This window comes from Macaca mulatta, chromosome 2 (genome assembly GCF_049350105.2).
Source record: "Macaca mulatta isolate MMU2019108-1 chromosome 2, T2T-MMU8v2.0, whole genome shotgun sequence".
Classification (NCBI taxonomy): domain Eukaryota; kingdom Metazoa; phylum Chordata; class Mammalia; order Primates; family Cercopithecidae; genus Macaca; species Macaca mulatta.
The window spans coordinates 116,592,732-116,612,810 of record NC_133407.1 but is presented as its reverse complement, the minus strand read 5'-3'; the positions used below and the strand labels follow the sequence as shown (position 1 = coordinate 116,612,810).

The following is a 20,079-nucleotide window of genomic DNA, read 5'->3' as shown; positions in this document are numbered from 1 at the left end:
ACTGTAGCCTCCGCCTCCTGGGTTCAAGAGATCCTCCCACATCAGCCTCCCAAGTAGCCGGGACTATAGGCATGCACCACCATGCTCAGCTACTTTTTGTATTTTTAGTAGAGATGGGGTTTCGCCATGTTGTCCAGGCTGGTCTTGTACCCCTGAGCTCAAACATTCCACCCACCTTGGGCTCTGAAAGTGCTGGGATTACAGGCATGAACCATTGTGTCCAGCTGGCCGCACATCAAGTTTGCTACATTTAGTTCCTTTTAATCATGGAGGGTTCAGCTCAGTGAGGCCTTCCCTAGATATCCTTACCTCCATTCCAGAGGCACTTTTTTCTCACCATTGTTTGATTTTCTTGGTGACACTTTTCACTATATGAAATATTTTATTTTTAGCTTGTTTTAATATTTTAATTGTAATTTATCATAAAATGCTTTAAAGCCACTCTATAGAGAATATTAAAATCTGTGAACCTACTCCCAGGATGTTTTTCCTAATTGTCCCTTGTGGGAGAGATAAACTACATACCAATGCGTTATTCCTTGTGTTCATTTACTATTGTAAGCTCTGAAGGTAGGGACTGTGTCTGTATTTTAATCACCATAGCATCCTGGTACTGAGCACCTGGCAAATACGTGTATGTAAATAGAGGTATGAATAAATAACCAATTTATACATTATTAAGAAATATTTTTTTCCTATTCTTGGACACTTTTTTTTTTATAGTGTTATAGTTTTAGTTCTGAATGTTCAGGTTTTTTAAAAATCAGGAACTAGTATTTTGTCATATTTTGCTGCTTTAAGTATCTATTTTGATGAATGTTTTAAGTTGGCAAAATTCCTTTCCTCATCTTCATTTTTGAAGATCATGTTATTTTATAACTTTTCTCCAAGATAACTGAGCATCTTTGGATTCTCGACAAATGCATTTCCATTAGTAAAAATCCAATTGCAGGGCACTTGCTTTACTTTTTGTGGCAGTAGTTACAAAGAGGCAATCAGCAGTCTGGTTCTGTGTGGGTGCGGGGTGGGGCAGCTCCACTTCCTTTGCCCTGTGTGACTGATGAGAGAGCTTGTTGTTATTCGCAGGTGCATGGGCCGCAGGTTGAGCTTCAGAATCCAAGCCGGTGGAGCCACTTGCTTCCCACTGTTGTTAATGCAGTCAGTGCACTTAATGTGGGAATGCTGATGATGGCTATATCTGTGTGAGGAACTGGGATCCCTGAAACCAGGAGGAGCCATCTACAGAGCTTGAAGAGGGTTGGACAGGCTTAGGCTTTGCCTGCTGTCTCCCTTGCCCCTGCCCCCCATCGTGCTTGAAATGGAGAACGATTGGGAATTTTGAAGCTATGGGGGAAAACCCTTTAGTGTTTTACTGAACTGATGCTTGAGTGGAGTGAGTTTAGGTAATTTGGACGCTTCACGAATTCTAAAGTTCTTTGTTGGTTTAGAAACAAAATAATCTTATGTAAAACTGTTGACTCATAAAAATATGATTAGCATTCATATTAGCATATAAAATGTAATTGAACTTTAGTCACAGACTTGCTAATGTATTTGTATCTTTTAAATGTTGGTTACAGTGGAGCCAAATATTTTTGTTGGGGAAGCAAGTAGATTTTTTTTTTTTTTTTTTTTTAGCATTATGGCCAGTTCAAAGTTACTGTAATTTTAAAGGAGGAGGGTGGAAGGAACCTCTCCAAACTCCCAATCCCTCCACTCTCCCCCGTTTTACTGAATTCAAATTGTGCCACAAAGACTTTAGAAATAGTTAAGAAAAATGAGATCACTTTTTTTTTTTTTTTTTTGAGACAGAGTCTCGCTGTGTCGCCCAGGCTGGAGTGCAGTGGCCGGATCTCAGCTTTCTGCAAGCTCCGCCTCCCGGGTTTACGCCATTCTCCTGCCTCAGCCTCCCGAGTAGCTGGGACTACAGGCACCCACCACCATGCCTAGCTAGTTTTTTGTATTTTTTTAGTAGAGACGGAGTTTCACCATGTTAGCCAGAATGGTCTCGATCTCCTGACCTCGTGATCCGCCCGTCTCGGCCTCCCAAAGTGCTGGGATTACAGGCTTGAGCCACCGCGCCTGGCTGACATCACTTTTAATAGGAGTTACTTTTTCTTCTGTTGCTTTATTTTTTTAAATCATAATCACAGACTTAAGTATGCCTTTAAAACATTTTAAACAGGGATACATGTACATAGTAAAATTTTTTTTGAATATCAAAAAAGAGTGTATTCCTTTTTACTGAAGCCCCTAGTTCCTCAGTCCCTTCTGTAGGCCACTGTTATTCCCAGTTTCTTTTGTATTTTTACAGAAACATTCTATGTGTGTAAAGCGTATATTTCCTCATCCACATTAAAAAAACTCAAGTGGTGGTATATTTTAGACATTGCTTTGCACTTTGCTCTTTTCACTGAAAATATCTTGGATATATCCAAGTACACATAGATCTGCTGCATTTTTTTAGTGGTTGCCTAGTAGTTCATTGCATGGATGCACCTTAATTTATTTAGTTGTTTCCAAATTTATGTATATTTTGGGTTATTTTAAGTTTTTTGCTGCTACAAACAGTACCATGGACTAATGACAATTGAGTTTGCTTGGATTAAGAAAGGTTTTCTAATACTTAAAAGTGCTTTTTTCTGTTAGTATTTCTAATACTTAAAGTGGTTTATTTTTTGTAAGTTAGTGTATTTGTGGGGGTAGACTGTTCTCCAGCCTGCCTGCCCCCAAGATGCAGAAGGTAGAGAAGCTGGGTGCAGTGGAGTAAGAGGAGTTGGAGGTAGAGAGTCATGGAGAGGCCTTCTACCACTCCCATTCTCCCCACCCTCCACCCACCCCATGTTGTGGAAGGATGGCATAGGCAGAATCCCCGACTGAGTCTTGGGAGACTAAAGCATCTGAAGTTGTCTTCAGACTACTGAGGTGTTGATCGTGCTTTTGAAGCCTAAGGCCTGAATGTGTGCTGCTTGTTATGAATTCAGATAGTTGCTTTTGTATTTTTGTTTTGAGAAAATTGCAGCAGCAAGGATTAACAAATTCTATCAATTTCTGGATTTGGGTGGTATTCTTTTGTACATTGGCGGAAATACAGCTAAGTTTTTTTTTTGTTTGTTTGTTTTTGTTTTTTTTTTTTTGAGACGGAGTCTAGCTCTGTTGCCCAGGCTGGAGTGCAATGGCCGGATCTCAGCTCACTGCAAGCCCCGCCTCCCGGGTTCACGCCATTCTCCTGCCTCAGCCTCCCGAGTAGCTGGGAGTACAGGCGCCCGCCACCTCGCCCGGCTAATTTTTTTTGTATTTTAGTAGAGACGGGGTTTCACCGTGTTAGCCAGGATGGTCTCGATCTCCTGAACTCGTGATCCGCCCGTCTCGGCCTCCCAAAGTGCTGGGATTACAGGCTTGAGCCACCGCGCCCGGCCACAGCTAAGTTTTTAAAAGTTGGTTTTTACCTGGGCTACTTGGTAAGGAATTTTAAACATGATGCTCCTGTTCTGGTGCAGAATGTCTAAAGAAACTGAGTTTGGAATCTTGAGGCATTCTGTAGTTGAATCTTACAGTGTTATATATGCCTTTGTAGTCCAAGCTCTTAGTTATTATCCTTCATTAAAAAAACTTCAGAATACCCCTCAGAGCATATATTTATACCCCTTCAATAACACTCTGCATACTGCCATTTTCTGTAAAATGTCTTCCTAAAAAGTGTGACAATTCATGGCAGTCTATTCTTTTTTTTTCCCTCCATGGTAGTACATTTCTAGCCCATGACCCCCCCACCTTTTTTTTTTTTTTTTTTGAGACAGAGTCTGGCTCTGTCGCCCAGGCTGGAGTGCAGTGGCCGGATCTCAGCTCACTGCAAGCTCCGCCTCCCGGGTTCACGCCATTCTCCTGCCTCAGCCTCCCAAGTAGCTGGGACTACAGGCGCCCGCCACCTCGCCCGGCTAGTTTTTTTTTTGTATTTTTAGTAGAGACGGGGTTTCACCATGTTAGCCAGGATGGTCTCGATCTCCTGACCTTGTGATCCGCCCGTCTCAGCCTCCCAAAGTGCTGGGATTACAGGCTTGAGCCACCGCGCCCGGCCTTTTTTTTTTTTTTTAAACAGAGTCTTGCTCTGTCGCCCAGACTGGAGTGCGGTGGTGCGATCTCGGCTCACTGCAAGCTCCGCCTTCCGGGTTCACGCCATTCTCCTGCCTCAACCTCCTGAGTATCTGGGACTATAGGCGCCCGCCACCACACCCGGCTAATCTTTTTGTATTTTTAGTAGAGACGAGGTTTCACCATGTTAGCCAGAATGGTCTTGATCTCCTGACCTCGTAATCCACCTGTCTTGGCCTCCCAAAGTGCTGGGATTACAGACATGAGATACTGCACCTGGCCTAGCCCATGACTCTTATGACTTGCTCAGAGGGTGTGCACACCGAGCCAGTGACAGGCAGGCAGGTCCCCTTTGAGAGCACTTGTGCACTTCCCTGCAAGCGTTTCCAGCCACTGAGTGCTAGACTGGGTGTTTCTGAGTTGTGTGTTTGCTCTGCTATGGCCTTCTTTCTGCCATTTATTTTGTGTTCTAGCAGGTAATTTTTTTTTTTTTTTTTTTTTTTTTTTTGAGACGGAGTCTTGCTCTGTCGCCCAGGCTGGAGTGCAGTGGCGCAATCTCGGCTCACTGCAAGCTCCGCCTCCCGGGTTCACGCCATTCTCCTGCCTCAGCCTCCCGAGTAGCTGGGACTACAGGCGCCCGCCACTGCGCCTGGCTAATTTTTTTCTATTTTTAGTAGAGACGGGGTTTCACCATGGTCTCTATCTCCTGACCTTGTGATCCGCCCGCCTCGGCCTCCCAAAGTGCTGGGATTACAGGCGTGAGCCACCGCGCCCGGCCAATTTTTTTTTTTAAGATGGGGTCTTGCTGTGTCACCCAGACTGGAATGCAGTGGCCATTCACAGGTATGATCATGAGCACATTACAGCCTCCAGCTCCTGGGCTCAAGCTGTCTTCTCATCTCAGCCTCCCGAGTAGCTGGGACTACTGGTACAGGCATGTGCCACCATGCCCAATTAGTAAGTAGTTTTGACCCATGAAGGCAGACAAAGAGATGTGACTTGTAAAGTTGAATTTGTGGCAAAGAAGCAGTATCACACTGGATGTCAAAACACAAGTTTTATGGAACTAAGGTGCCTTCAAGAGTGGTCTGAAAGCCAGGTGTGGTGGCTCATGCCTGTAATGCCAGCATTTTGGGCTGAGGCAGGTGGATTGCTTGAGCCCAGGAGTTCGAGACCAGCCTGGACAACATGACAAAACCGTGTCTCTACAAAAAATACAAAAATTAGTGGAGTGTGGTGGTGTGCACCTATAATCTCAGCTACTCAGGTGTTGAGGCAGGAAGATCGCTTGAATCTGGCTACAAGTGAGCTGTGTTTGAGCCACTGTACTCCATCCTGGATGACAGAGCAAGACCCTGTCTCAAAAAAAGTGCTCTGAGAAAAAGAAATAACCGTAGAGGTCAGCAGGCTATTAGGGTTAATCAAGTTTTTTTGTACTGTGAAAGGCTTTGTAAACAATGGGGTACCCTGGCAAGTTGGACTATCCAAAGTTTAACCCATTTATGCCTAGTGTTCCATTACTGGAACGCTAAGCTTATGGGAGTTATTTATATCCTAGCGCTCAAGGTCATCACCAAGGTGTGATTTTTCACACAAATTTGCAACCTCCAGCATAAATGGATTAAAGAACAGGGGGAAGAAACAATGGCTTAAAGGCATGTTTTAATTTCACAGGATTTTAATAGGACTGAAGAGGAAGCAAATTTCCTATGGATGTTGCCTAATGAATTTACATAAGGACTCTGCTTTAGTGACCTTTCTCATTCTTCCATCCAGAATTTACACAAGGACTCTGCTTTAGTGACCTTTCTCATTCTTCCATCCATGCCTGTTAAAAAAGGCAGCTGCAGCCTGATTGGCTCATGCGCACACTAGGGCTTGTCAGAAATAGCTGACCTCTGGGGCAGATGGCAGGCACTGAATCACTGAATTTTCTTCTCCATGAAAATGACAGTATTCCTGGAGGTAGAAATGTTATTGCTGTGTTAAAAAGTTACATTTTCTCATTAGTGAATTGGAGGTGCCATGATCTGATACCGTAGTAATTCATTTAGCAGACACTAAATAGCTGTGACGTGAAGCGGTGGTGCCCAGGGGTTTAGGGAATGCAAAATTGAGTAAGTTCCCTAAGCTTATAGTACCAGGACAGGAAATGATACAGAACTTGTGTTTAAGTGTTGTCAAAAAAGTGTAAAGCATCTACTACGGAAGGTGTTTTGATGGGAGTGTGGGAATGGGCTAACATTTGTAGAGTTTTGTTTTGAGAAAGGATTTTTGTGGGAGTAAAGGGCAGGGAGTTAGTGATTTGTGAATATATGTTGTATTATTAGTGTAAGAATTTCTAATAAGGTAAAAATTTCGGGTCTTAATAGAGGAAACATCTAGTGTAAAATAAGAAAGTAACCCTGAAATTTTCTTTTGAATTCCATTCCCTGTTGGGCATGGTGGGTCACGCCTATAATCCTAGCACTTTGGGAGGCCAAGGCGGGAGGATCACTTGAGACCAGGAGTTTGAGACCAGCCTGGGCAACCTAGCGAGTCCCCATCTCTACAAAAAATTTAAAAATGAGCCAGGTGTGGTGGCACGATTGTGTAGTCTTAGCTACTTGGGAGGCTGAAGGGGATTGCTTGAACCCAGGAGGTCGAGGCTGCAATAAGCTGTGATTGCACCATTGTACTCTAGCCTGTCCGGGGAAAGAGCAAGACCCTGTCTCTAAAGGAAGAAAAAAATCCCTTCTCAAGCCTTTATCTTTAGCGCTGCCTCCTTCTAAAACTTTTAATTTTGGCGAGGTTCTTGCCAACTCTTCCTTTTTGAGAGTAGTAGAAGCAGCTGAGAACCAACCACGCAGATCTCTGGGCTGTTACATCTAGGACTGTAGGCAACCGTGGGACCCACCTGTAACTGCAATGAGCAGCTATGGGGGCACAGGGAGGGAGGGTAAACTCTGTTAACTTGTGGCGGTGACATGCAGCTTGGCAGGAATTCCAGCATATCCTTAAAGGGCCTCAGCCTTTTTACTTTGTATTCTCCGTTGACTTCCTCTGTTTGCTCTTTAATTGCTAAGGGAGACTTACTATCCTCACTGAGTGGTTATGTGTGAGTCATTTGCTGTCTTGACTTACGGTTTTGCGTGTTTTTAGAATCTTTCTAATACAATAAAATATTTTTATTATTTTAAAAATTGAAGTGATTTTGGTAGAATGCTAGGAAAGGGACCAAAAATTTAGTTCATGTTAACTACTGGAGAATTTTGGTGGGAGAGCAGGTTTTGAAGAGATGAAGTGCCTTTTTATTATAGCTTATTACTTTACTATTGATACTTGTAAGCTGTTACTTGAGACATAAGCATTACTGTGGCAGTTTGCGTTTTCATGTGGTGATGTTTATGGTGTTAATATTTTTTCAGATAATTAATTTTGCTTTTAATAATTTAACACTACACTTTCTGTAAGGTGATCAGTTGCATGTGGGGGTAGAACTTTTTCTAAAGCAGTGTGCTTTCATCACTTACCCATCCATTTGTATGCAATATTATCTCTTCAAAACACAGCCCAACACTGAGAGCAAGCAAAATCAGTTTTCAAGTGCTGACAATAATTGCTATAAAGCTCCTGCACCAAAGCTGATGTGTGGTTCTTAACTGTTTTCCAACCTTCCATATAGATCAGACACCATCAACTGGGAGCAAGATGAGTAGAGATTGTTAGGGCTGCATAGTGAAGGCAGCAGTTAGCAAAGTCCAGCATCACACCTGGACTGGGTATATAGTTGCTCTTTAAAGAGACCAGAGTTACCAAGGCAAGGATGAAGTGTGTTTAGGAGTCTCTGTTTTGAGAAGATAGGGAAGTAAAAATATATTCTAGAAATATTTACATCACAGTATTTTTTTTTTTTTTTTTTTTAAAACAGGGTTCTCTCTGTCACCCAGGCTGTAGTGCAGTGGCGCTAGCATGGCTCGCTGAATCATCTACTTCCTGGGCCCAAGTGACCTCCCACCTCAGCTTCCCAAAAGCTGGGACCCTAAGTGTGTGCCACCATGCCTGGCTAATTTTTAAAATTTTTAAGTTTTTTGTAGAGTCAAAGTCCCCCAACATTGCCCAGGCTGGTCTCAAACTCCTGAATTCAAGTGATCCCTCCACCTCAGCCTCCCAGAGTGTTAGGATACAGGCATAAGCCACTGCACCCAGCCTGAAATATGTTTTGATGCTTGAAGAATGACCAGGCTTCATTTATGTCTGGGCTTTATTACTTTAGTCCAAAAATGAAGGGAATGGGACTCCCAGATTTTTTCTAGTTCTAAATTTCTTTCTTCATTGGCTCTCTAGAAAATATACATTTTGATAATTTTCCTCTTGGAAATACAGTTAAGAGGGTCATATTTTTTCTCTAATTTGACCAGTTTAATAAAAGCTGGATTTATAGGTACTTATATATTTCTATACTGTTTCTATAATACTTATATAAAAATATTAAACATTTTATGACTCTGGCATGTTATACATTAGTTTTCTCCTATAATAACTTGGAGAATGTTAATTTGCAGTTATTTATTTTTGGGTAAAGTCATTGTATACTTTATATTCTTATATATAATGGCTAAAGCCTTTATATTCTTATATTTGGCTAAATGTCAAAACATAAACAGTATAATGGCTTTAGACAAATATAATTAAATAATTCTATAATATTGGTTATATTCTTACACCTCGTAGGAGTCCCATCGAAGTTTCTATTGTGTGATTTCCAGCGAGATTGTTGGACCGGCCCCTGACTTTTTAAGTCCCAGATAGGAGTTCAAAATATATTCAGAATTTGCTTAGCATCCTCTGAGTAGCATCAGCACATTGGTCCCAGCAATCATTCAGTTTGACTTGGATTATTTTGGGAGCCTCTTAGCTGTTTTCCCTGTTACTTCTGCCTTTGCCCCTTTTAGTCTGTTGTTGACACACAACGACCCTGTTAACAAGTAAGTCAGATGATGTTACTCTGCTCAGAATTTACTGCAGTGGCTAAAACCTTTATCATAGCCAACAAGACACTCATGGCCGGCCCTCCCCATCTCTCAGATATCTTCCCCATTGCCTGTTCTGTTCCACATAGGAACATGCCAAGGAGGCTTCTTCCTTAGGACTGTTGTACATATCTTCCCTTGTCTGGAATGCTCTTCCTACAGTTACATGAGTAACTAGCTCCCTTTCCTCTTTGGGTTCCCACCCCCCCAAAATCACCTCAGTGACCTGTGTATCTAAAATTTTTACCCTTCTCCAACATTTCATATCCCTGCCCCTGCTTAATTTTTTTTCATTTTAGCACTTGTGTTACACACTATGTGTTTGATTTATTTGTCCTGAGTATTGCCTCTCCTTCACTAGAATATAAGCTCCTTGAGGACAAGGATTTTTGTCTGTGTTGTTTCCTACTATATCTCCAGTACCTACAACAGCATCTGGTCCATAGTAGTTGCTCACTAAAAATTTGTTGAATGAATGGATGAGTGAATATTTCATAGCATAGCTCCCCACCCTGGCCCATGAGTTATGTAAGTTTTGAATATGGTGGGCTATTAGTGAGTGTCTAGTCAGCAAACCACTCCAGGTGTTTCATTCAAGAGGGATGTAACTCTAGGGATTGTTTACAAAAGGAAGGGCTGAAAGAACAAAAGGGAGAGAAAGAACAAACCAGAGCCCATAAACCCCCATTTCTCACTGATGCTGCTGTAGTTCGCTGCAGCCAAGCAGGAACCTGTACTCCTGCCAGTGCTGCTGCCGGAGCCTAATGGGAGCACAGCTGACAGGGGGGTTTGGAAATGTAGATTTCAGGCCTGATGATGCAGGGAGAGTCTGGAAGGGTAGATGTGGGACTAAGTACCAGCATACACTATCTAGCACAGATGGTATTTATTTAATTCATGTATGGAGATAAATTTAGATGTAGAACAAATTAAACTGAGTAGTGTGGATTGTGCCACCAAATAATAACACAGAGTGAGATCTTAGACCATGACTGAAATGTAAGAAAGCTAAGAATTAAATCCCAGTTTAGCCTAGTCATATCCATGTGTTGAACCACAAAACTGAACTCAGCCTCTAGAAATGGAACAAGACAGGAAACATATCTTCACTGTGGCCCTGATCTCTTTGTGTGATTAAGTGCTCATTTCCTTGAGTTCAGTAAATCTGTGTTTAGGCCCAACTGTGTCCCAGATTAGATCTCTGTCACCTAAAGGATCACATTGACCTCTCCTGATCTAATTAGAGTCATCTGTTACTCAGGGCTCTGCTGTCATTTAAAGGTCGGGTTGCTCCTCTTTTTTTCCTGTTCTCACTTTATGAACAAGGACACCAAAATCTAAACATACTTGGTTGGTAACTACATGATTTTTGACATGAAGTTATTAATAAGCTATTTATTAGGGATGACAACATTTTGTTTTTTAAATTTTTTTATTGTGGCAAAATAAAACTTAGCATCTTAACCATTTTTAAATATATAGTTTAGTGGTATTAAATGCATTCATAAAACTGTCTTAACTACAGTACAGTGTACAGTTCAGTGGTATGACTATGTTCATAGTGTTGTGCAACCATTACCACAGTCCGTCTCCATTACTCTTTTCATCTTGTAAAACTAAAACTCCATACCTGTTAAGTAATAACTTCCCATTCCCTGCTCCACCCCGCCCTGGTAACCAGCATTCTGTTTTTCAGTTCTCTGAAATTGACTACTTTAGGTACCTCGTATAAGTGGAGTCATGTATTTGTCTTTTTGTGACTGACTGGCTAATTTCACTTAGCTTAATATCAAGGTTCATCCACATTGTAACATGTCAGAATCGCCTTCATTTTAAAGACTGAATAATATTCTACTGTATATCTATAGTGTATTTTGCTTCTTCATTCTGGCTTATTTATTTATTTGTTTGTTGTTTATAGAAACAGCGTCTTATGTTTGCCTTTTTTTTTTTTGAGACAGCACCTCACCCTGTCGCACAGGCTGGAGTGCAGCAGTGTGATCATGAATGACTGTAGCATCTACCTCCTGGGCCCAGGCAATTCTCCTGCCTCAGCCTTCCGAGTAGCTGGGACTACAGACACATGCCACCATGTTCAGCTAATTTTGTGTTTTTACTAGAGATGGGGTTTCACCATGTTGCCCAGTTTGGTCTCCAACTCCTGAGCTCAAGTGATCTGCCCACCTCGGCCTCCCAAAGCACTGGGATTACAGGTGTGAGCCACCACACCCAGTCCAACTAGGCTGTTTCTACAGTAGAAAACAAACACCTGCTAGAATAGCTTAGATTCTTCTGTTCTTTGTTTCACCTAGTGAGGCCTTAATTTTCACCTGTTAACCACTTTTTATTTAATGCCATAGACGAATCCTAGAGTGCGGTGAGGAATCTTTGAGAGAAGAAACTTTATTGGGTGGGGTGGCTGGCCTCTGCTGTTTTTGCATTTAGTCTTCTATGAATCCCTTCCTGAATTTGAAGTGCTACCTTAGAAGAAATATTACCTCATCCGAATTCTAGGGGAAAATGGTTGGTTTGAGTTTAAGCAAAAATAATGTATTAATATTTTCCCCTTCTGCGTGCTTTTTCTCTTTTCCCCTTGTAAATGATTTTATTTTTCCCTGTGGTTGCTGTTTTGAGCTGTGGTTATTGGAGACTCCCATACAAAGGGGCTGAGCTGGTGGTGCTGGGGCTGGAAGGCTGTGACATAGAGCAGGCGAAAGGGGAGTCCTGCTTTCTTGTATCCTCCGATTCTCTCACAAAGGCCCTGGTGAAGGCCTTAGGTCATAAGACTTATGAAGACACTGTTAGCAACCATCAACTGATTTAAATTAAATCTCCAAATGGCAACAGAGTGCACTTGAGCCAGGAGTGTATCTGTGACCCACAGATACTTGCTGTCTTTTGACTTCATAGAGGCATTTACTTTTATTTTTTTAACTCTTTATTATACAAAAATTTAAACATAACACAGAAGTAGAGATAATATAATATATCCCCAATTTACACATCACCCAGCTTTAACATTTTGCTTTCCTAGAGACATTTTCTAGTGAGGGTAGGCATAAAGCACGTGAGTTTTGTATTACCTTTTCCTCTCCTTGACATTAGGTTTTAAGCAAAATTGTCTCCAGATTTACTTCAGCAAATTTAGGTACACACTAGTTATTCTCAAGACTAGTTGTAGAGAAGTGACAACTGAATTTGATCTTTCGTTAGAAATGTACTGAGTGTAAAAAAGATTGTTGTTAGAGATGTCCTTTACGAATAGATTAAGTTTATTATATATTGTTTTATATTACTGTTAGGCTCAATGTAGCCAATAGGGGACCTCTACTTTCTTTCTTTTTTCTTTTTTCTTTTTTTGAGACAGAGTCTCACTCTTGTTGCCCAGGCTGGAGTGCAGTGGCGCAATCTCAGCTCACTGCAGCCTCTGCCTCCTGGGTTCAAGCGATTCTCCTGCCTCGGCCTCTCATGTAGCTAGGATTACAGGCACGCACCACCATGCCCAGCTGGCCAGGCTGGTCTCAAACTCCTCACCTCAGGTGACACGCCCGCCTCAGCCTTCGAAAGTGCTGGGATTACAGGAGTGAACCACCACGCCTGGCCTCTGCTTTTACTTAGTATGGAAAAGCCTGTATTACAAAACTCTGGGTGGAAGCCTGGGTATAGATTGGAAATGTGTTCTCTGTTCTTGGTTTCCCCTTTTCCCTCCTTCTTCCATCCTTACCTTGTTCTTTCCGCCATTCATTCTACAAACATGTATTGACTTTAATATACTACCCCAAAAAGACAAAAGCTTGTATTGCAGGAAGGTAGGGAGATAATAAACCAGTAAGGAAATAAGTACAATCTAGTAATTTTGATAAATGCTAGGCAGGAAATCTGACTGATATGTTAGAAAATAAGATGGGGATGTGTTCAGTAGAGTGAAAAATCTCTTTTTTCCTTTTTTTTTCTTTTTTGTTTTTTCTTTGTTTGTTTGTTTTGAGATGGAGTCTCATTCCGTCGCCCAGGCAGGAGTGCAGTGGCGCTATCTTGGCTCACTGCAACCTCTGCCTGTCAGGTTCAAGCGATTCTCCTGCCTCAGGCTCCCGAGTAGCTGGGATTACAGACGTGCACCACCACGCCTGGCCACTTTTTGTATTTGTAGTAGAGATGGAGTTTCACCATGTTGGCCAGACTGGTCTCGAACTCCTGACCTTAGGTGATCCACCTGCCTTGTCCTCCCAAAGTGCTGGGATTACATCACACCTGGCCTACTTTTTTTTCTTGGTACTCACTGGCCACGGCAAGAAAAAAAAAATCATTACGTACTGGTTTTAGACTAAGCTGTGGAAGGCAAGAAGCAGTCGTGTAGAGAAGGCTGGGTGATGGGGAGAGCACCTGCAGAGGCCCTGAGATTGGAGTCTGTGTTGAACTAGGAACCAACGGAGGGAGTGTGAATGGAAAGAAGCCGAAGTGGTAAGTGGGGACACCAGATCTTGCAGGGCCTCGTATTCCCAGTAAGGAGTTTTGATTTTACTATTTAGGCAGTTACTGAAAGGCTTTAAGTAGGATTGTGTCATGATTTGCTTTGTATTTTAAAAAATGCCTGTATGCTCTATGGAGAATGGACTTCCAAATGTGGAAAGGGAGACAGTTTGGAGGTCGCTGCAATAGTCTAAGTGACATGGACTAGGATGATGACGGTGAAAAATGGAGAGAAGTGTTTGATTTCAAAATGTATGGTGGCTACTCAATAGGACTTGCTCATGGATGGGGTGAGGATGAGGAAGCCATCAATAGTGGTTTCTAAGTTTTTAACGAGGTTGGTCCTGTAATACTGAGATGGGGAAACCTGGGGAGAGTTGAGTTGAGAAGCAAAAAGGTTTGGTTGCCCGTGTAACATTAAAATGGAAATTCCAAATGAGTAGTTGGATATGTGAGTCTGGAACTCAGTGAGTGAGTCCTAATCATTGATTTCACACACACACACACACACCCCCCCACACACACCCACACATATACCAGTGACAGTCCTCCTAATCATTGATTTCACACACACGTGTGCACGTGCGTGTGCTTTTTTTCATTTGTTTTTTGAGACATAGTCATGCTCTTTTGCCCAGGCTGGAGTGCAGTGATACAATCATAGCTCACTGCAGCCCTCTTGACCTCCTGGACTCACATGATCCTTCCACTTCAGCCTCCCCAGTAGCTGGGACTACAGATACAGGCCACCACATCCAGTTAATTAAAAAAAATTTTTTTTGTAGAAATGAAGTCTCACTATGTTGTCCAGAGTGGTCTCGAGCTCCTGGGCTCAAGCAGTCCTTTTCCTCAGCCTTCCGAAGTGTTGGGATTACAGGTGTGAGTATTGATAATATTTTTACCCATGAATTTGCATGACATCACCTGGGAAGAGAATTCCAGTGTGGGTGGGAAAAAAAGAAGAGAACTGAGCACCAAACCCCAAGGAATTCTAAGCTTTAGAGCTTGTGATTCTTGAGGAGGCGGCAAAGGAGACAGGATTGACTAAAGAGGAAAAAAAAAAAAAAAAGTTTGGCTGAAGAAGAAGAAGGACAACCAGGAAAGTAGTGTCACAGGACCTGAGAGAAGAAAATTCTCTGAGAAGTGGCAGTTTACTGTGTAGAATGGAGGGTCTGCTACAATAAGAGAGAGAACCATTGGATTTAGCAACTGGAAGGTCATTGGTGACCCGGACAAGAGCAGTACCAGTGAGTTAGGTGAGGCTGTAGCCAGATTGGGGAGGAAATGAAGAAATGCCGTATGAAGGCAAGGCTCTGAGATGAGACAGCTTGCTGTGAGGAGGAAGCAGAGAAATGGAGAAGTGCGTGGAGGGCACAAAGGGGTTTTCTTTTACTATTGAGATAGGAACATGAGAGCCTGTTTGTGTATTGATCTTGTGGGACTGTTATGGTAGATAGGGGTGTAGAACATGAGGTTTAACTGAAGGTTCTAGGTTACAGAGTAACTAGGGAAACGGGGTGGTGTCTAGAGCTTCAGGAAAGGGATTTTCCTTTCTCTGAAGGATGAAAACAGATCCAGGCAGGTGGTGGGAAAATAAAGGAAGTTCTTAGCCTTCATATTGTACTGCAGAACTAACTCTTTTTCTTGCCTGGTTCTTGCATTCTTCAATTTTCTTTCTTTTTTTTTTTGTTTCTGAGACGGAGTCTCACTCTGTCGCCCAGGCTGGAGTGCAGTGGCACAATCTAGGCTCACTGCAACCTCTACCTCCCTGGGTTCAAGCGATTCTCCTGCCTCACCCTCCTGAGTAGCTGGGACTACAAGCCCATGCCACCACACCCAGGTGATTTTTGTATTTTTAGTAGAGACGGAGTTTCACCATATTAGCCAGGATGGTCTCGATCTCCTGACCTCGAGATCCACCCACCTCCGCCTCCCAAAGTGCTGGGATTACAGGTGTGAGCCACCGCACCCAGCCCATTCTTCAATTTTCTAAGTATGCATAGACTTCCAGCTGGTATTAATGAAAAAGCAGTTTATTATTACGTGTCACACACTGAAAAGCATCTTTTTTAAATAGAGAAGGAAAAGAATTTAGAAACAGCACAAGGTGTATATAGATGTTTACAAGAAGCCATGCTCATTTCGTTAAGATAATTATATTGCTTTTTTTTGAAGAGTGAAGGTATAAGCCGCAGGAGAAGGGAAGAGGCATGGGATGCTTTATTTCTTGGGGTTCTTTCATAGGAATACTGGTATTTCTTCAAGTTGCTCTTTAAGTTCCTTCTTGCTCCATGAGAGTGCTTCATGTTGCAGTCCTGTCACTCTGCTGTTGGTGGAAGGTTTCCTTTATTAACTGTGTAAGACTTAAGTTAGAATAAACATGGGAGACTACACTTCTGATCTGATTAGATTATAAACCCCCAAGAGGGTGGGGATTTTGTTTTGCTCACTACTTCATCACTGGAGCCTGGAACAGTACCTGGCAGGTAATAGGAACTCAAGAAATACCTGTTGAGTGAATTAATAAAATAACTGCCAAATAAAAATAAGTGTCAGTATATTAGTGGACCTGGAGAGTAAAGTGACTGCAACATCCTCAAAATGGAAATATTTCCTCTTTTATCCAGAGATCACATTCTTACTTAAAGTAGTATGGTGTGCAGAAATATTATGGGCACTAGATTAGACAGGCATGGATCCCATCTTTATCTTCTAACAGCTTGGGCGTGTTTCTTAGCCTTAGTTTCATTTTCTGTAAGATGGGACTAGTAATAACGTACTTAGCAGAATTACCATATATTTGTATACTGTATATAAAGTACTCAGCATGGTAGCATAGTAGGTCCTCAACAGAAGGAGGATCTCATTTGTTTCTATTTTTCTTAGTGGTTATAAATCTAGACACTGGAGACAAATCTAGTTAACAATAATCAGTTTTACAGATGGGAAAAATAAAAAGAAATTGGATCTTTCCAATATGAATCAAAATAGAAATTTCCAATGTAAAAGGCAAAACTATAAGAGAAGGTCTTTGTGGCTTCAGAATGGGGAAGGATTTCTTAAAACAAGAGGCAAAAAGCACTAACTATAAAGGAAAGGGTTGATAAATATGACTACATTAAAATTAAAACCATTATCAACAGATGCCATAAAGAGAGTGAAAAAATGAGCCACAGAGTGGGAGAATAAATAATCATATAGAACTGTCAGAATATGTGAAGCGTTCCTTCAAATCTAAGTAAGGAAGACAGCCTAGTAGGAAATGACTTGAGAAGGCACTTCTCAAAAGAGGGAATCCAGTGGTCAGTAAACATAAGAAAAGGCATTCAGTCTCACTTTAATTGGGGGATGCAAATTACAACACTGGGATATGTCACACACTCACTAGATTTGCAGGAATTTAAAAACCCACTGTCACTGAGTATGTAGAGCCACTGGAGCTGTTATTCACGCTTGTGGTATGTGCGTTGATACAACTTCATTGGGAAGGTTGAATATTGATTGTATGCTTTGAAAGTTGAATATATGTTCACCCTGACCTCAGCTAGATTGACATGTCTTTTTGGCTTGAGGCAATCCCTGGAGGTTCGCACTGCGATCCATGATCAAGGCTATGATGGTAAGTGTTATTAGAGCTCAGAGGGTGCAGTAGTGTCTGGTGTGCTGAGCTGGACCAAGCAAATTCCTCCTGCTTTGGAGTTAGAGGTGTGAGCTTAAGGTTCTCATTTTTTTTAAAACTTTGTCCTTTAATTTATTAATGACTATTTTCTAAATGTTAGAAATTCCCAACTTTATTTTCTTTTACTGCTAGAAGTAGGGTGTTAGAAAGACAGTATTCTAAATCAAGGAAAAACCATAGTATATTGTTCTTGATGAAATAAGTCTTCCCTACGGCATGCATGCCTTGCTGTATGAAGAAGAAAAATGAGAAGCAAACAATTGTAAGCTTTTTCTTATTTTTAAAATAGTTTTATTTAAAAAATAAGAGGAGAATCACCTACTTAACGTATACAATTCATTGGTTTTCAGTATATTTACAGGGTACTGTAACCATCATGATAATCTAATTTTAGAACATTTTCATTATTCCAGAAAAGAAACCTTGTACCCATTAGCAGTTATGCCCTTTCCCGGCTTCTTCAGCCTAAGGCAACCACTAATTTACTTACTTTCTCTCTAGATTTGCCTATGGTGGACATTTTGTGTAAATGATATCTCATAATTTGTGGTATTTTGGGCCTGGCATTAATTTAGCATAAAGTTTTTGAAGTTCATCTGTATTGTAGTGTGTATCAGTATTTCATTTGTTTTTACTACCAGATAATAGTCTACTGTATGGCTATGTCACATCTTATTTATCTACTCATCAGTTGATGAACATTTGGGTTGTTTGTACATTTTGGCTATTGTCAGTAATGCTGCTGTGAATATTGCTATACAAGTTTTTGTGTGAACATTTGTCTTCATTTCTCTTGGGTATATACCTAGGAGTGGAATTGCTGGATCTATGGTAACTCTTATGTTTAACTTTTTGAAGAACTGCCAAACTGTTTTTTCAAATTGCCTATACCATTTTACATTCTGGTTTCTCAACATCCTTGACAGCACTTGTTATTCTCTCTCTTTTTTTTTATGGTAACCATTCTTGTAGCTTTAATTTTGGGGTATTGCAAATTAAAATACAGTGAGGTTTTTTTTTTTTTTTTTTTTCTTGGAACAGGGGTCTCTCTCACCTGTCACTCAGGCTGGAGTGCAGTGGCATGATCTTGGCTCACTGCAACCTCTGCCTCCTGGGTTCAAGTGATCCTTCCACTCAGCCTCCTCAGTAGCTGTGAGTACAGGCATACACCACCATGCCCAGCTAAGTTTTGTAGAGACGAGGTTTCACCATGTTGCCCAGGCTAGCCTTCCATTCCTGGGCTCAAGTGATCTGCCTGCCCCAGCCTCCCAAAGTGCTGGGATTACAGGTGTGAGCCACTGCTCCCGGCCCTATTACTTTTTATATAACTCAAACATGATTCTGGCTTTTAAAACGACATTTGTTGAGAGAGGTTGCTTTATGCTTTCATTCTGGGGGTCCTCCAGATTCATAATTTATTTCTGCTGTATTAACATTTTTACTGGCTGTGTCTTTATTCGTTCACTCACTCCGTCACACACTGAGGGCCTGTCCTTTAGAGTATAGTCCCAAGAGAGCCTAGGACTCACCCCTGTCAGGGACTGTGACACCTGATTTTGTGTTGCGAAAATAAAGAATATTGTAAAGGGCCGGGCGCGGTGGCTCAAGCCTGTAATCCCAGCACTTTGGGAGGCCGAGATGGGTGGATCACGAGGTCAGGAGATCGAGACCATCCTGGCTAACATGGTGAAACCCCGTCTCTACTAAGAAATACAAAAAACTAGCCAGGCGAGGTGGCGGGCGCCTGTAGTCCCAGCTACTCGGGAGGCTGAGGCCGGAGAATGGCGTGAACCCGGGAGGTGGAGCTTGCAGTGAGCTGAGATCCGGCCACTGCACTCCAGCCTGGGCTACAGAGCGAGACTCCGTCTCAAAAAAAAAAAAAAAAAAAAAAAAGAATATTGTAAAAATCGCTGTACAGTTTATAAGGTAGACTAGATGTACTGTTGGTCTCCAGAACTTTTTGCGAAGATCTGTTATCAGTAAAAGCTCTCAGATATGTTTCTTGTTGTCAGTTGATTCATTGGGTGGTGGTTCTAAAAACTTATTTTTTTGTAATACAGAGTCTCTCACTCTGTCACCCAGGCTGGAGTGCAGTGGTGTGATCATGGCTCACTGCAAACTTGACCTCCTGGGCTCAAGCGATTCTCCTGCCTCAGCCTCCCAAAGTGCTGGCATTACAGGCATTAGCTGCTGCACCTGGCCTAAAAACTTTCTAAGAAGTGGTCTCAGTTCTTTCCTGAATTGAGGCTTTAGGATATTCAGTGAAATGCCTAAGAAGAAATGATAGAAGATGAGGAAATCCATTTTGGAAAAAGCCTTACGTGTAAAGATTTTATTTTTGAATGGCAGGCAGGTCGGTATGTTGGCAAAAGAACTTAGTTATGGATTTGACTGTCATTTACTAGTTATGTGATATCGAACAAGTTAAATAACTTCTTCGAGTCTCTATTTCCTGACCTTTAAAATGGGAATATTTCAAATGGTGGTGGGATGGAAGAGGTGTCACATCACATGGTGCCTACTGCAGTGAGCACTTAAGTGTCAGCTGTCTTCCTCCCTAACTGCAAGGCAGTTTATTTAAATAAAATGATTCTTGGCCGGGAGCAGTGGCTCACACCTGTAATCCCAGCACTTTGGGAGGCTGAGGTGGGCGGATCACCTGGGATAAGGAGATTGAGACCAGCCTGACCAACATGGTGAAACCCCATCTCTACTTTAAAATACAAACATGGCCGGGCGCGGTGGCTCACGCCTGTAATCCCAGCACTTTGGGAGGCCGAGGCGGGCGGATCACGAGGTCAGGAGATCGAGACCATCCTGGCTAACACG

General features: G+C 41.9%; 1 protein-coding gene across 14 annotated transcripts in view; it reads left to right on the top strand.

The window, feature by feature from the left end:
• SFMBT1 (Scm like with four mbt domains 1) overlaps nt 1-20,079 on the top strand; it is a 150,833-nt gene that overhangs the window by 16,640 nt on the left and 114,114 nt on the right. For 2 of the 14 annotated variants that reach the window (XM_077993133.1, XM_077993134.1), the window contains exon 2: nt 14,357-14,448. The exons of the other annotated variants lie outside the window; for them this stretch is intronic. The gene's annotated coding sequence lies outside the window, so the exon portion shown is untranslated. The remainder of the gene's footprint in view (nt 1-14,356; nt 14,449-20,079) is intronic. 14 annotated transcript variants of the gene reach the window in all.